This window comes from Bidens hawaiensis, unplaced genomic scaffold (genome assembly GCF_021521415.1).
Source record: "Bidens hawaiensis isolate Kalapana, Puna unplaced genomic scaffold, B.hawaiensis_p1.1 tig00002772_1, whole genome shotgun sequence".
NCBI lineage: Eukaryota > Viridiplantae > Streptophyta > Magnoliopsida > Asterales > Asteraceae > Bidens > Bidens hawaiensis.
In genome coordinates, this window is record NW_027491150.1 from 2,316,097 (window position 1) to 2,322,992 (window position 6,896).

Genomic DNA, 6,896 nt, shown 5'->3' on the forward strand with positions numbered 1-6,896 from the left:
ATGAATTAGCCACATAATATAAATATGCAACTATACTTATAGCTTCCATTATCCGGATTTGATTGCCATATCCAAACATTAGCAAACAACACCCAAAACGAATGAACTAACAACATAAAACTATATTGTTTAAATTCCATTCTTAAGCTTAACTACAAATTCCTAGTTAAAATAAGGATTTTGTCCTCGTAACGAATCAATGAACCCACCCCCATATTAGAACACATTAAAAACATATACAAACCAAAAGCGGATGATCAAAACTGTTACCTCACAAGCCGAACAAAAATGTGAGGGAACACAAGTGTGTGACGGTGGCCGAATAGCGGAACAAGACGTCAAATAGAGAGCAATAGGGACGGTAAGCGGCGGTCGTAGTAGTACACTATTCGTGAAGGTGGTGGCGTTCGCGTCGGGATATGAAACTAATATGGCGAAATAGGAACAACTCGGATCGCCAAGTGGTTGGTTCGTGACGGTTCGTCGGCAATGGAGTCGGCGTCGGCCACTTGTAACAGCAACAAAGAGTCACAGTGAGGGAGGTGGAGATAGGTGTGATGAGAGTAGATAATAGATGGGTGCGATGGAGTTTGTTGCAATTTATAACGGAGGTCGTTTGTGAAGTAACAAGGCTTTGGAGTTAATCCAAATTGTCCAGCACGTTTGAATTTGAAACAAGTTGATCTAGATGATGATTGGAATATCAAATAATAAACATATGCTCAATCATGAGTTTGAAACCATCTAGGTTTCAATTTTAAATTATTATTATTATTATTATTATTATTCCCATTATTATTATTATATCATATTTTGTAAAACTAAAATTTACGGGTATTACAACTCTTTCATCCTAAAAAAACATTTCGTCCTCGAAATTTGATATATATAAATAATGAAAATAAATTTTAGATGTAACAAATACATAACAGAATTTAATTTTTCACTGTTTCGAACATCGAAAAATTAAACACCCAAACCACAAGAGTTTTGGTAGAATAGATGAAACTGGGATTTAGAGGTATTGGGAAGCGATGGCTTATTGGAGACAAATAACTGACAATGTAACAAATAAAATTGAATAACTAATGGCTAGAGAAGGATACCTAGTCGTGAGAATAATACTGAATTATTAAGTATATATCCTATGAATGTCTGAGTATTACAGTTCTACCCTTTTAAAAAAAATTTTCGACCTCGAAATTAATAATTAAGCTAAAATAATTAAGCATAAATGAAATAACATAAAAAAAAAAATTTTAGACTTCACGAAAAAAAAAAAATGGTAAATAAAGACATTAGCATGCACTCAATAGCTAAATCTAAAAACAATTAACTGACGCATGTAACTTATAAGTTGAACAAGTAGTAGCCAATCAGACACTTCGAAAAACCCAAGACTTAAATATAAAAATTCAAACACACGTCTTGAATGTTAATATAAATTTCTTAACTCGTATATAGTTAATTAAATAAATAACAAAAGGCACGTAACACTAGCACAGAATAGTGAAAACTTAGGATGTCATATTAGAGTATTAGAGAAACATTTATCGGCACAATGGGATTTTAGTAGCACACAAACGTACCTGTAAATTCACGATTACGTTCGCGACCATAATCGTCAATTTACCTTACGACCGCGTCCTAACTGTCCTTCCATTATGCATCTTAAAACACGGTTAACTTTTTTTTTTTTTTTTTTTTTTTTTTTAAATTAGACGTGATGAAAAACTAATTAAGAAGCGATGTCCAAATTCTTATGCGTGCTTACTAATACTAAGTGTCGCATCTATTCAAAAGTATAAGTGTTTCGGAAACGTCTGATGTCATATGTAATAGCAAAGTCTGAATGGGGCATAGAGGAGTAACTCAAATCCTGATCTCATCAACTGTGTTGAACATTGTCTTCGGAAGTTATTGTTTTCTTTGGTAGAGAGTAAGCGAAAACAGCGGTAGAAGCACTTAACTTATTATAAACGAGAAAGTCATTAAGTGAAATAAATGTCAACGTACGGTCAATATTAGAGCGATCTTGTACCCTTAAATTTAAAATCACAAAATCATGAGCAAGAAAATTGAAAAGAAAGTAATCCTAACCCAGCGTCTACCCATTATCTCACAAGTCTGATTTTAAGGTTTAAGTTTTCTACAGGAAAGAGCCTTAGCTCTGATACCATAACTGTAACACCCCAACCCGGAGCGGGCTGACGTGTCACTATTACAGATATCAAATCAACGCCACAATCCAAAATACAACAAAAATTAATGCAACCTACGTCATATTATTAAACAAAATGAATTAACTTTTAGAAGCTTGAACTTCATTTTTTTATCTCTCATCACTAAATTCCCAGAATCCCGGATTACCTGAAAACAAAATAAGAAAAACAAAACAAGAAAACACGGCTGAGCCAAAAATTGCCCAGTAACGGAAAGAACAATAGTATAGGTAAGGACAGACGTAAGAGAATAAATATACGAACTTCAATTCAAACTCGAAACCAACCCTTTTTACCGAAACATATACTTAACAAAATTCGGATGTATGATCCGACACTTGGCCAGAACATGGTCAAACGCATGCGGAAATATATCAGAACTATAACAAAAACACCCAGAGCCAGAAACATATAACTTGTAACATATAATGTGTGACGAGTAACATATAACGTGTAACATTTAACTGAACTATAATTTAATGCGAAACATAATCCGATACACGATCGGGACGTAATCTGAATATACTCAAATTTAATCAAATGCATATACACATATCAAAACGGACCAGAAATATAGCGAAACAAAATATAATTACTAAAATACACGACGATGATGTTAAAATAAATAGGTCGTGTAATACGGAAGCACCCAGAGCCTAAACAGAGGGGTACACAGCTAGCTAGTCCATGCACCAAGGAGACGGTGTGGGTGGCGTGCACACATTGTTCCATCTCAAACAGAAGTCAGGAGTCAGGAGTCAGGAGTCAGGAGTCGGAGCTAAGATCGATCTATACGCCTCTAAGTGGCCAAGGTACTACATGCGTACTTTCAGAGACGCCGTGAACTTTGATTACGCACTGTCACGATAAGTGCCATGTCAGGAGTCAGGAGTCAGGAGTCGGAGCTAAGATCGATCTATACGCCTCTAAGTGGCCAAGGTACTACATGAGTACTTTCAGAGACGCCGTGAACTTTGATTACGCACTGTCACGATAAGTGCCATGTCGTTGACGCCCCAACGACAAGTCAGAAATGCTCGGGTAACAGAGTACTGAACTAAAGTCGTATAACTAAAATATATTATATAAAATAACTGAACTCAAAATATAACCGACGCGTAACGAAAATCCGTACTACAAAGTAACGGAATAGAGTCAATACTAAAAGTGAACAAAAACAGAAACCGTACTACAAAGTAACAAAATAAAATTTATACTATGAGTGACAGAAACCAGAATCCGTACAACAAAGTAACAGACTATAATTAATACTAAGAGTAACAAAAACATAAACCGTACTATGAAGTAACAAGAAACAGAATCCGTACCACTACGAGAACGGTGAAAACAATATAAAGCTAAAAGAAGAAAAACACGGAATCCGAACTACGAAGGAACAAAATATAATACTATGAGTAACAAAAACAGAAACCGTACCTTAGCTCGCCAGACACAAGTAAGCATAGTCAATTAAACTCTAAGTTTTTCCAAAGAGTATGATAACCTATAATTTAGTTACATTCTAATTTAGATGTACAAACAGAATTTGCATTGGTTGATTCGTTGATTTTCCCATGACGAAAACCTTTAATTCATGATTGATAAAAGAAACAATCATTGTCACTGCCCGTGTAGTATTTATCCAAGGACGTGTAGTTTACAACTTGGTTATATGAAAATTTCTAATATAACTATTTACTTATTTGTTATAAAAGAGTAGACATGAAATAAATAACTTTCAAATGATTATAAAAAAAACCCACCAACTCTTTATTTAGTTTATCATTCTTACTTAATATCCTAACTTTGTTGACAGTTAGGAACAACATATTAGAAAAATTAATATTAGTTATATTATGGGTATTATATAAAAAAAAACAAAACCCATGGGTTGGAGATTTGGACTTGGCTGCATGAATTAGCCACATAATATAAATATGCAACTATACTTATAGCTTCCATTATCCGGATTTGATTCATATCCAAACATTAGCAAACAACACCCAAAACGAATGAACTAACAACATAAAACTATATTGTTTAAATTCCATTCTTAAGCTTAACTACAAATTCCTAGTTAAAATAAGGATTTTGTCCTCGTAACGAATCAACGAACCCACCCCCATATTAGAACACATTAAAAACATATACAAACCAAAAGCGGATGATCAAAACTGTTACCTCACAAGCCGAACAAAAATGTGAGGGAACACAAGTGTGTGACGGTGGCCGAATAGCGGAACAAGACGTCAAATAGAGAGCAATAGGGACGGTAAGCGGCGGTCGTAGTAGTACACTATTCGTGAAGGTGGTGGCGTTCGCGTCGGGATATGAAACTAATATGGCGAAATAGGAACAACTCGGATCGCCAAGTGGTTGGTTCGTGACGGTTCGTCGGCAATGGAGTCGGCGTCGGCCACTTGTAACAGCAACAAAGAGTCACAGTGAGGGAGGTGGAGATAGGTGTGATGAGAGTAGATGATAGATGGGTGCGATGGAGTTTGTTGCAATTTATAACGGAGGTCGTTTGTGAAGTAACGAGGCTTTGGAGTTAATCCAAATTGTCCAGCACGTTTGAATTTGAAACGAGTTGATCTAGATGATGATTGGAATATCAAATAATAAACATATACTCAATCATGAGTTTGAAACCATCTAGGTTTCAATTTTAAATTATTATTATTATTATTATTATTATTATTATTATTATTCCCATTATTATTATTATTATATCATATTTTGTAAAACTAAAATTTACGGGTATTACATTACTCCCCTCATTCACATAAATTTTTGTAACCTAAGTTTGCTTGGATATGTTTTGTTTCACAAAACACGCGCCTTGTGTAATTTGGATGAAAGAGATTTGTGTTTTTGGTTTCACACGAGCATTTTCACTTCATTGCACCACAAATGTCTACACGTTTAGTCGAGTCGTGTGCTTGAAAAAACATGTGGGGCATCGACACTTCATTGCATATCACAAGCTTATATGATTCAAATCACATAGATGTGTTTTTCTTTTGTGTTTTTTTTATAGGTCACACACATGTAAATCTTGATAGGTATGTTTCACCAATGATATGAAATTCAGTTTAATGCAATTTGAATGATATCCTTGATAAGTACTTAAGTTGCATAGCCCACATATTCAGAGAGATATTTTTCACCAAGTTTTGAGTTTCAGTATCGGAACGGTACTAGTATTTCTTGAGTTTTGTCTTCAATACCGGTTTCAGTACATGCATGCAAGTATGTATGTATGTTGATGAACGTCGTTCTAGTCATGTAAAAACCTAATTAAACTACATAGATAGAGTAAATAGGTTATTGTATCCAGGAGGCGCATGTGGCTAGTATTACAAAATTTGCTTGATTATATAATATAAATTTAACTAAGGTGAAGAAATGATATCAAGCAAAAATTGAAAGATTGAATTTAGAAAACAATTTAAAAAAGATGTAACCTCTTCCGGGTTCCAGGTTCTATGGTTCACACAAAACTCGTTTGAATAATTGGACACCTATAGACATGGTGTTGGAAAGTTGGTTAATTTAGATGGTAAATAAAAAAACAGATCTTTGTCCACTGATAGTTTATAATTCAATTAACCTATTTACTTGTGTGAATTAACCTATTCTATGTCACCCAACAAGCTTCTAGGTTTTGTCATCAACCGAACAAGTTGTAAAGCAAGGATTACTAACACATATTGTTAGTGATTTTAGTGTAATTGAGAATTAACTCGTTGATCAAGTTAATTGTAATATGAATCTAAATAAGTCGGGTGCAGGGTGCACACTTATTTGATCATATTATAATTGGAACTTAGGGGCGAAAGTCATGGGGGTTCCAAGGGGGCAACATCCCCTTGGCGGGGGTCCGGGGTCAGAGCCACTGGTAGCAGGGTCCAAGGGGAGGTAGCCCCTGGCTGGGGTCGAGCTAGGTCGGTTTGTTACGGACACATGTTGCTTCATTAAAATCATATTAGAAAATTAATTTTAATTAATTTTCGTTACAAAATTTAATGAAACAAACAAGAGCGTTCTTTCAGTTATTATTTTGATAACTGTTGTGATAACTGCAAATCAGTTATCATCATCCATGTCTCAAACCCTAATATAACGTAGTTTGATCATATGATACAATCAATAGTTCATAAAAACTCTCTCAATCTCCATACTGATTCTTGCACTCAATCTAAGTTTTATCCGGTCAAAACATTTGGGAACCAACAAATAATTTTGATCTGAAAGTGTTTCACGAATCTCAGATTTTGCAGAAATTCCCCAACACATACAAATAGTTTAAACAACCAACACATGGAATTGTTTATACAACACTGTCAATTTCAAAAACAAATTCAAACATGAATAAAACAATGTTTAACGTTTAACGAGATTAGCCTTGCCTCATCATATTTATTTCTTCTTGATTTGCGTGCCGAACAGCCAAGGGCCTGTGGTTTTCTGCCAAACCTCCAAACACCCAGTTGTGTGATGTGCCTTTTTTCCATATTATGCCCGTGTGCTTTGAAGGCCCAACTAGAAGCCCATTAATGAATTACTTGATTTGATTGATTTCCTACAATCCTACGTTTCGGAGAACACATTAATTTCAAACTTAATATTTGTTTTCTTTCCAACACAACTACTACAAATATACATGCCAAA